The following is a 12243-nucleotide window of genomic DNA, read 5'->3' as shown; positions in this document are numbered from 1 at the left end:
TATTTAACTGAATAAATGTTTACTTTTGATGATGCTTTATGTGTCTTGGTGTTGTAGATCACCAGTATATTTTTCAGATGAAAGGATTTGTGCTGCTCCTTATTGCTTCTTTCCACCGTGCTACTCAGATGCAATTTGAAGTGTAATGAACGACAGTTATTAACCCACTGAGTAATGATGTTAACTTTCAACTTTGACTAACTGCACTTCGGTTCCCTCCTTATTTCTAATTTTGAAACTTACTAAGTCTTCCTGCTGTAACTGCAGTTTTCAACTTCTCTGAGAGGCCTGAAAATCTCTGAGCAAGATCTTTCTGAAGGTCAGAAAACTAAGCCAAAAGTAAGAAAGCGGAAGCATGCAGACAACAGTACATTTCCCCATATGTCTACTTCTTAACATTTTAATTTATGTAGCTATGGTTTCCGTAACTTAGTTATAAAAATTGATTCACATGCATTACACCGGCATATAACCATTTCTGATGAAGGATTGACTGCAGAGTTTTTTTTGCTGTAAAGGTGAGACATTTTTCTTTAGGCTGGAATCCACTATGTCTCAGTTTCTTCTGATAGTCTTGGGTGATATTAGGGTACGTGAACAAATCTCTTTTCCGCTTACTGGCACTTTTTCTTCTCTCTGAGTAGAGTTTATCTTATTTTGTGACATCTTAGCAAAAGTCCTTCTGAAGTAAGGCCAAAGCCTTTTGTTGAATATCAGTGTTGATAATTCATGGCATGTAACACACTCCATATTACAGGATGAGATGAAGATCTGCTCCACTTAGCTCATTCTCTCCAATAAAGAAAGCTCTGGACATTTTCAGATGTAAAATCAAATGGACGGAGCCTTAACTTTTTGATAAAATCAAATTATGTCCTCATTTTTCAAACAAATCTTCATATTTCTGGAAACATAGCAGTGCTAAAGAACTGTCAAATGGGCACAGATCATTTCTGGGTTCATGGAAGTTATCTTATCACTGTAAGTACATTTAGTAGGGATCTGTACCATGGAAGACCTACCTTTGCTTCCTTTTTTTGTGAGGTGCCAGTCTGCGGACTCCCTAGGCCATGAAATGACCTAGGTATAGCTATAAATTAATTTACCAATAAAATAAATAAACTAACTTGCACTTCAACAGACTTAGGTTTATATATGTAAAAATAAAAATATAAAACGATACACTCAGAGGAATAAATGCCTTTCCACAGAAGAAATGTACAAGTAAAATGGTAAATAAGAAACCTGTGGTAGAGGCAACCATGCAGCAAACACAGTCACAAACAAATACAGTCAGCGATAAAATATAAAACACTTTAATGGTGTACACAGGTGAGCGCTTTCAAATTTGCTTCATCAGACCAAGAAACTCCACCACTAAGAGTCACACCTTATATAGTCTACAGCTAACTGTGACGTAATAAACTATATAAAGAAAAATAAACAAAATATAAATTCGGTACATCATATATATAAATAAACAAATGTGCACAAAAGAAACTTATAAAAGCATAAAAATATGGATCCAAGACAATAAAATAAATACTAACGCTACTTAGTGTACATGACTACACTTAAATAAGCATTTATAAAAAGGGGGATATATGCAGGCTGCTTGATAACAAAAATGAATAAATAATAAATGGTCCCCATATGTCAAGAATATTATACCATGCCTAATATACATTAATAAGAATATCTACATTGCCAATAATATGTATTAAAATGTAGCATAGAAAACCTGAATGAGATGGAAGAGGCAGTATATAATGTCAAAGGAGCCATATCACTTTTAAATACTACTACACATAAAATAAATATATAGAAAATGCTCATGGGAACAGACAATATCAGAAAAATGCAAAACTAGACATCAGGATGTAATGTCAAGTATTGAGACATGTTAAAAAATGCTAATAATATTATGTTATGATAACTAACATAAAAATCTATAAACACTGACATCAAAAGACACCACATATAATATTAAGACGGTCATGTCACTCTTAAAGAATGAAAAATTGTATATAGCAAAAGAAGCATTAAAGGGCTGATGACTAAAAGGTTTGGTCCCACCATCATCAAAGTATGTGTACGAGATTTCAGTATGGGCTTGAGAGATGCCCTCTCATTTAGCCCCCTACCCCTATCGGCTCTAAGCTTTAGCATCCAACTAACCTCCTTTTTCTCAGTACCATTTCTAATGTCACCTTGTCTAGCAATGGGTAGGACTACATCTATGACCATAAAAGTAAAAGTATGGTCATCACCTAAAGTCATAACGTGTTTGGCTAAGGCAATATTGACGTAGTGCACCCTAATAGCATGAAGATGTTCCTTTATTCTAGTACGGAATGTTCTATTGGTCTTCCCAATATAAAAGGAGGAACATCGATTACACTCAGCTAAATAAACTACATGTGCAGTATCACAGTTCGCATCTATTTTAAGCCTATATACTTTGCCAGTATCTGGATGGATAAAGCAACCGCTAGTATTAATGAAACTACAAAAATTACATTGCCCACAAGGGGTAGTTTCTGCTGTGCCACTAGGAACACTTCTATGTATAGTCTGGCATAATATTCTTTTAAGGTTAGGTTTATTCTTAAATCTAAACGTAGGTCTTTCACCAACAATGTTCCTAAGGTCGCTACTAGTAGTGAGGATCTTCCAATGTTTGTTAATAATATCAAAAATTGCCCCATTATCAGTAGTATAAAACATGGGTATCTTAATACCCAGGGGTTCTTGCCTCATTACTCTAGTAAGTATGACCTTATTAGAAAAATATGGGGCAGCTCTATTTTCTCCGATTGAATCAAGGTCAACAAGGCCTCTTTCAATCTCTACTTTGTTATAGCCACTAACTAGAAGTCTATCTTTAAAGTCAGCCAACTCATGATGATAACCCACATGGGGGGCTTTGCCCCACCCCCCCTTAATTAAATATACCAACTCCGAGATCGCACTACATTGGGGAAATGGGAAATCTTCTAGTTCCGCTCTGTACGCGGATCTCCATTCAGTCTGTTCAGACTTTTAAATGTTCAAAGTTATGGTCTCGGCCATATCGTCTTCAAACATTTAAAAGTTCAATCTACCAAAATCTACCAAAGGGGACCCATATATATATATATATATATATATATATATATATATATATATATATATGTATATATATATATATATATATATATATATATATATATATATATATATATATATATATATATATATATATATATATATATATATATATATATATGGGTATACCTCTTTGAAAAGCGGTTCCATTGAAAGCACGGACTGCCAAAATCCTTTCCCTGTGAGAGGAACCACTTGGCTACCATGGTGAACTTTACCCTTTCTGCAGTGTAGTGCAACCTCAGAGTTAATATATTTAAGTAAGGGGGGTCTGGGGGTGGGTTTAGATTTGGTCTGTTCAGATTTTTTTTCGGAAGTGGCCAAGTGGTTCCTTTCACAGGGAAAGGGTTTAGGCAGTCCATGCTTTCAAAGGAATGGTGTTTCAGAGAAGTGGAGCCACTCAACTTGGATTCAATGAAACATATATATATATATATATATATATATATATATATATATATATATATATATGAATATGATCTATAGCAAGTTACAGTCAAGGCATTAACATAAGCAGACAGCATTTTGTTGTTATACAGTCATCTAGAATGTTTCTGATAATTATTGCGGTGTAGGGTACTTTCTTGAATTCTAAATTAAATGTTAGCAAGTTTGTCTGCTATCCTGTGAAAAACAAAATTGACAAGTATATTATTACAGACTTGAGTGTGGAATGGGTTTCAGGTAGGCTAAGTTGTTTAGGACTGAACAAGGGGAAAATGTCAGATTTTATGGAGCAGAAAATCTTCTGCCTGTTTTGTTTATATCAGTGCTACTCTTCAGTGGTAGAAGAGTTACCCTACCCAATGTATTAGCATGGATGATTAAGCAAGAATGCCTAGACTTTTGTCTTTTGGGCTTCAGATTCAAAGAGCAAGCAATGCAACACTACTTGGCAATGAATAGGCATTTAATTAGCTCTAAGTATACTAGTGGAACTTGTCATATTTTAATGCTGAGACATGGATAGAGCAGTTCTGGGGTTAAGCATTGTCATAGTTCATTAACTAACACTGAAGTGCAAACTAAAAAGTTAAAGCTACAGAAAAAGTCACTGATATTCACTTTGTATGGCTAGGCATTCCAAATTGTCTTGGACCACATGACAAAATCTCATAAAATGGAAATTTAAAAGCCCTTTGAAGGAGGAAGGGATGATGCCACTAAATGAACTCCAAGTGAAATATTCACTCACAAGTATTACACTGCTGAAGTGATATGGAATCAAGAATGCCACAAAGTCATCGATATCCCCAAATGCAGATATGGATAATGAGCACAGAAAAAGAACACCAAAAGCTGCTAAAAGTCAGACTTGAACAAAGCCAGTAGTAATCATAAAAATGAACAGTCCGACTAATAGTTTTAATTGCATCTACACACTCAAGTGTGTTAGCTTTTTCTGTGTTTATTTAATGTATTATTGCATTGTTTAGCCTGTTTTAACAACAAAAAAAAACAAACAAACAAAAAAAATACTATCTTGTTTGCTCGTTTCCTGCCTTTCTTAGCTAGTATAGTCCAGATCCCAGACTTTGCTAGTTTCAGGACTTTATTTTCTTTTTTCAAAGCTATCCAGACCTTGCTGTGGTAGAGGGAAGTCCTACTGCTTACCAGTGAGAGTGGTGAGCATTGTACTGCCTATCTAACACTAGAGGAGTGGTTTCCAGTACTGAAATTGTAATGTTATTAGCCGTTTTGGACCGATTTCTATCCCTTTCAACTTTCTGGCTTAAAAAGTGCATGTGCTTGCACGTTTTTCACATCGTGCAACACTGTGGGGCTACAGTTAAACTGTTCCAGGTGCCAGAAAGTATGCTCTTCAAATTCTCCCTTAGAACTAGTTGGTTTCTCAGTAGTAGCACTAAAATCTGAACCCCTGTGACTAGCACTTGCTCTAGAACCTGCTGGAAAGCACTAGGAAGCCTTAAACTGATACAAGCACTCAACTCTCCTTGTTAATAAGGAGAAATTAATCATAGGCACAAAACAGCCTATAATTGCAAAGTACCTTGCAAAGGTACAGGAAAACAGCTCTTGTACTTTACAAAAAAAGCACCTAAACAGGCATGGCCAAGGGTCAGCTTCTGGTGATTTCTCCTGTCCACCTGGTGAACCTGAGCATACTGGGGGCAATGCAGCAACTGCCTTATGTACACAGACAACCCTCTCCTCCTACCACCCAACACTACAACCTGCGAGAGATGCGCTTATATAGCCAAACTGGAAACAAAGCTCTCTCCAGCCAAGAATGTGCTAGACAGTGAAGAGAAGTTTAACACCTGCACTAGCCTCAAGCAACACATAGCCCTTCAGAACCCACACCATCAACACCCACACATAGCAACACTAAACCCACATATGCGGAGGCCCTTAACATTAACCTGCCCAAGCAACAAGGACATCTGAAGCTGAAACGCAAACAAATACCAGTTACAACCAAAGTGACACATAGCTCACAACACCAATGTGCCACCCAGCAATTGTCCATAAGGCAAGCAATGTACCCAACACTTTACTCATAGGTGACTCCATAGTCAGGCACACTGATGTCCCATTCACCAGGCTGAACAAGGAGAAAATTACAGTCAGCTGCTTGTCGGGTGCCAGGATCCACCACATAATGCATGTACTTAAGCAATCCACAACAAGTACAAATATGACTCTGTCATTGTCCATGTTGGAGTGAATGACTTGAGATGTACCTCCCTGGACTACATGAAAAGAGACATGGAAGAGCCCTCGGATCATGTGGCCCAGGCAGGTATGACTCTAGCCCTGAGTAGCATCCTGCCTTCACCCAGAATGATACCACCGTATAAGGAAAAAATGATTGACTTCAACAATTGGCTAAGCTTCTGTTGTCATTCAAAGGGCATCCAGTATCTGTCTGTCTGGGACGACATGATCGACAAACCACAATGTTTTGCCAGAGATGGTCTGCACCTGTAACCCATGGGATTCAGATTACTGGCTAAAGCTCTTTCCACCCCTATAGTGCCTTTTTTAGGCAAGGTTCAAAGGACAAAACCACCAATGTAACAGATATAAGCATGCAAAATCTGAAGGTAATGATACTCAATGCTAAAAGTCTAAACCTCAAAATTCACTCTCGAGGCACTCCTAAAAATGGAGAACATCAATATCTGTGCAGTGACTGAGACCTGGTTCAAGGCTCCAGAGAGCACCCCTGCAATACCAGGCTACAACTCTTACCACACATTTCGGCCATCAAACCAAGACCAAAACACTAAAGGTGGAGGAGTGTCCATATTCACTAAAGATATTCACACCTTCAGGCTAGTTGTGCAACCCAACTAGGTAAGACTGCAATCCAAATTGTAGCTTGCTACAGATCCCCCACCATGCCCCAAAATTCTCACTACACCTTTCTAAACATACTGGAAAATATTAAGATACAACTAAACACCCTAATACTGGGTGATTTCAACTACCCTTCTATTAACTGGAAAAACTACTCGGGTACCAACACCTTTTCCCAACAGTTTTTGGAATTCATAAATTACAATGCCCTGGATCAACTAATCCATTGTCCCGCCAGGGGCTCCAATATCCTAGACCTGGCCATTACCGATATGGAAGATAGATGCTCCACACCAGTGCTCACCCCCTCATTGGTCAGGTCTGGCCATAACATAATCACCCTTGACATCCACGTCCCATCCCCACCTCCAAGTAAGGAAACCTCCATAAAAAAACTTCTCCAAAGCCAACTTCATGCTACTCAAGTCAGAAGTGACAAATTTTGTGACACCCATGCAGACCAGAGCTGAATATTTGACTGCTGAATCTTACACTAAGGCACTGTACAAGCATATACACTCGTGCATGAATCGTGCCATCCCAAATAGAACCAAGATGCTCTCCTCCAATAAAAGGAAGCCAATCTGGTGGTCCCCTACCATAAACAAACTATACAACAGAAGGAAGAAACTGTTGCAGAAAAGAGGAAAGTCCCAGGATGCAAAAAACTCCTTACCAGCCTCAGTAAGAAACTGAGATCCCTCATAAAATCCTCCAAAACTAGTTACAAAAATAAAATTGCCAAAGATTCCAAAGACAACCACAAGGCATTCTATAGTTATGTCAAGAATCTAAATGGCAATGCTCAGATCTGCTCTGAGCTACAACAGAATGGCATTAAATATACTGATCCCAAGGATATTGCCAATATCCTGGCAGATGAATTTAGTGCCAACATCACCCCCTCTCTCACCCCCTAAAGGGCCTATCTCAATACCAAAAGATTGCCATATTCCGGTAATTACGGCCATACAGATAGAAACCGCACTCTCCAAAGCAAATAATACAGCATCCATGGGACCAGATGACAACCCGGGCTGTGTACTACATGATTTACAAAATTAACTGGCACCTCACCTCAGTGCCATGTTTAATCATAGCCTCACCTCAGGCTTCGTGCCCACTGAGTGGCACACAGCTACAGTTATCCCACTCCACAAGGAGGGATCCACCTTAGATCCCGGGAACTACCATCCCATCAGTCTGACGAGTCTGATCTGCAAGGGCATGGAATGCATTATCATGGAACTTATAAACAAAGACATTGGCAACCTTCAAACACTGGACCCCATCCAGTTTGAGTTTGTGAAGGGCTGATCTTGTCTCCTGAACCTGATTGACTTCTTCGAATTAGTCTCCAGAGCCATAAACAAGGGTAAGGTGGTCCACACAGCCTATCTAGACCTCGCCAAGGCCTTTGACACCACCCCCCACTCTGGAATCATAGATAAACTTACTAAGCTTGGCATTAATACCTACATCACCCAATGGGTTGCCAACTGGCTTACTGACAGAACCCAGACTGTAAAAGTAGCCGACTCCAAATCCAGCTCTAGACAGGTGACAAGTGGAGTACCCCAGGGATCAGTCCTGGGACCGCTCTTGTTTAGCATCTACTTCTCTGAAGTACAGGCCAACACTAAGGGACTCTGGCTAATAAAGTTAGCAAATGACTGTAAACTGGGAGCCATTATTGAATCCCCAAATGATGTGGATATTCTACAAAAGGGCCTTACAGAAACAGATGCTTGGTGCCAGAGCCATGGGCTCAAGCTTAATGCCAAGAAATGTATAGTTATCCCCTTTGGGAAAAAAAACATGTACCCATGAATTACCACATAGGTGGCAGTACAATAAACACTGAAAGTGTGATGAGAGTCTTAGGGACACAAGTGAACAGTGGTCACACCTTCAATAACCACATTGCCACAACAGTCAGGAAATCCTTCTATGTGGCACACCTCATCACTAAGGGCTTTTCATCCAGAAAAAAGGAGGTCATTGTCCCCCTGTACTCATCCCTCATTAGACCCATTATAGAATACAATGCCCCATTTGGTATGTATCTCACAAGACATCTGCAACAGCTGGAAAGGCTGCACAAATACCTCACTAAAAGAATCACAGGCCTAAAGCAGATGCCCTATGCTGGCCATCTAAAAAACCTCCAGCTATACTCTGTGGCATATTGTCTATTCAGATGCGATTTCTGCTTAATATACAAGGCCATGTCAAACTCTGAGCTGTTGGACATGTTCCACTTAAAAAAATCCCAATTCCTCAGAGCATGCTCCAGGGATCTAAACCTTGTCATCACAATGAACAAAACATGCTGGAGGGATAGGTTCCTGACCCAGAGACTCCCTATACTCTGGAACAGACTGCCCATACATGTCAAGCAGAGTGCCTCCTTGGCCCTCTTCAAAACGAACCTTGACGATTGGATTGGAGATAGGAAATTCATCCTGGGGATCATGTCAGTCGCCCTGCTAGATAGAGGTCCAGGGAAGTAAATATTGTGGGAAGAAATATCCAGGGAATTGTTATGGCTAGGCTTGTGTAGGCCCTAGGGCCGATAGCCTAGTACCAACCTATGAACCTATGAACATTCTGAAGTATACACTTTAATAAAAAAGCAATAAAACAGTGCAGAAATACACAGAGATGAGTGCTTTTGAGTACAATCACTTCCTCAGAGCCACTAAAAGCTTAAACCTAAAATTATTAAAATACACAATTAACCAGTCAACCTAAAAATGCAAATAGGGTATAGTTCATGAAAAAAACAGTATTGGCTGGAATAAATAAAACAGGCACAACAGTGTTAACATTCCATGGCAAAAGACTTATATGTTGATATGCCTAATTGAAAGCAATGCAAATATCTGCTTGCATACATTTATTTCTGCATTCTCTTAGGTAATCTGTTCACTTTTGATTAATGGATAACCCTAAGTATTGTACAATATGTATTATATATATATATATATATATATATATATATATATATATATATATATATATATATATATATATATATATATATATATATATATATATATATGTGTGTGTGTGTGTGTGTGTGTGTATGTTTATATGGGTTTATACAAATGGTGTGAATACACATTTGTGTGACACACAATTCCTCTGAACTTTTTGATCTAAAACATAATTGATCAGTAGAACATTTATGTGAATATTTTTGGTCTAAGTACATTTAATCGAGAGATAGGATGCACTGACAGATACAATAAAGAAATATGCTGTGTGGAACATAGTTTCTGTCAACAAAATGATTTAAGCTGCGTAATGTGAAATCTGAAGAAGAAATAAGGGATCTAGGGACCCAAGTAGATAGTCAGCTTTCCTTTGATAACCATGTTGCCAAAGTGGTTAGAAAATCCTTCTATGTGACCCATCTGATCACGAAAGGGTTCACATCAAGATCTAAGGATGTAATGGTGCCCCTCTACTCTTCCCTCATCAGACCCATTATTGAGTACAATGCACCAATTGGAATGTACCTGGCTAGACATCTCCAGCAGCTGGAGACACCACAGAGGTACCTAACCAAGAGGATTACTGGCCTCAAATAGTTGCCCTATGCAGCACGATTGAAAAAGCTAAAACTGTTCTTTTTTGCATACCACCTTCTCAGAGGTGATCTCTGTCTAACATACAGAGCCATGTCCAACCCAGAATTGTTGAACATGCTCCATCTTAGCAAAACCAAATCTACTTGAGCTACACGCTCTAGGGATATAAACCTCAACTTAACAATGAATAGAGCATGCTGGAGGGATAGATTACCTTTGCAGAGACTTCCCTTACTATGGAACAGGGTCCCAATCTACATAAGACAGAGCCCCTCACTATCACTCTTCAAGAGGAACCTTGATGAGTGGATGGGTAACAGAAAGTTCACACCGGGGATCACACCAACAGCACTACTAGATAGGGGCCAAGGGTACTAGCTGCTAGTACAAAGGTCTAGGGAACTACTAAAGGGGAGATGAATACCGCACAACATGGCTGGGCTAATATTTGCCTTCAGGCAGATAGCCCAGTACCAACCTATGAACCTATGAACCTATGTAGGTGCACACCTGTCCTGCATATAGTACGGATGATTGTATTCAATTGAAAATCATGCTGGTGCAATTTCTAGGTGTGCAATGACAGTGATTCTCTGTATTTGAGAGACTTCTCCACTATTTGAGTTGGCATGGCTATGCATTTGATATATATAAGTTTGAGGGAGGATGCTTGCCCCTATGCAAAAAAACACCAAAAGTTATCTTTTATATCTTTACGTGTTTCAGGCATTTTTGTTTTGTGTCTCTGATGCTGCAAATTTTGGCACTAGGCATTCAGTTGTAAAACTTGTAAGCAGAGAATGCTACTGAAAGAATACTAATTATACAGTTCAACAAGATAAAATTATGCACATCTGCTGTAAGGATGCGAACTACAGAGTCCTTTAGATGGAATTTTACAGATAGACCTGCAGGCCATAAATTTAGGTAGGGAATTCAACAGCTCTACCTGTTGATGACTGCGCTGTCAATGTTCTTTTTTCACACAAATTTTGTTCAAACCAAATATTTTCACACAAGTGTGCAGTAATCAGTTGTACTTTAGAAGAATTGTGTATTTACACAATTTGGTGCTGCGGTAGCGTTGTCACCTCATAGAAAGACGTTGTCCTGTTCGATTCTCAGTTAGAGCGTCTTCTGTGTGGAGGCATACATGAATGGGGCGTGCCTTCGTTGAAGGTTGTGCATCAGGGCTAGTAACCCGATACGTAAAAATCCACTACCAATCATTAGCGGACCGGAGTTCCGCTGTGGTGACCCCTAACCGGGAAAAGCCAAAAGACACAAACAAACATAATTTACTTAATGCCATGCAGTGGGTTTCAGCATTGCTCTATATCGACGGAAACACCTAGAACTGATATTTTCCCTGTAAAACTAACCTTCAGACTTCACATTAACTGAACTGTGCAAAGAGCAACTACTATGTGCATGGAAAAGCATTTACTGAGCATCCAGTAATTGCTACAGTATTTACATAGTTAAGGAGGAGGAGGTACCAGTCCTTTGGGTTCAGCTGGGCTGGTGGTTGTATCTGTTACTGCAGTGGTTCTTTGTCAAATGATCCTAACATGACCTGTTCTGTGGCATATAGTTTATACCTAGGCCACAGACTGAGGATGTGATCCAGGATATCATCCTTTCTGGCTTTTGGCTTTTGTTTAGTCCTGCAGCCTTACAGGCTACAGTTTGGTTATGCAACAGGGTACTCACACTATCTTTGGATTTCTGTTTAAATATTTTAATCATAGGAGACTCCCATTGTCAGGCACAGAGATGTCCCACTCACCAGGCTGAATAAGGAGAAAGTCACTGTCATTTGTGTTCAGGAATCAGGATCTGTCAGACCATATACACACCCGCACACACTCAGATAATTGCACCAGAAATACTAGTATGACTCTGTCATAGTCTATGTGGGTGTAAGTGTCCTGAGACATACTTCCCTGGACTACATGAAGGGAGACATTATGGAGCTCTCAGACTATCTGTCCCAGGCTGGTATGAAATTAGCATTGAACAGCATTCTACCTTAACCAAGGATGATACCACAATATAAACAAAAGATGATTGACTTTAATAATTGACTTAGCTTCTGATGTCATTCCAAGTGGGTATGATATTCATCTGCATGGGAAAATATGGTTGACAAATGACCACTTTGCTTTGCCAAGGA

This window comes from Protopterus annectens, chromosome 8.part0 (genome assembly GCF_019279795.1).
Source record: "Protopterus annectens isolate FY-2018-M chromosome 8.part0, PAN1.0, whole genome shotgun sequence".
NCBI classification, from domain to species: Eukaryota; Metazoa; Chordata; order Ceratodontiformes; family Protopteridae; genus Protopterus; species Protopterus annectens.
The sequence above is the reverse complement of the archived record's forward strand: the minus strand, read 5'-3'. Positions refer to the sequence as shown.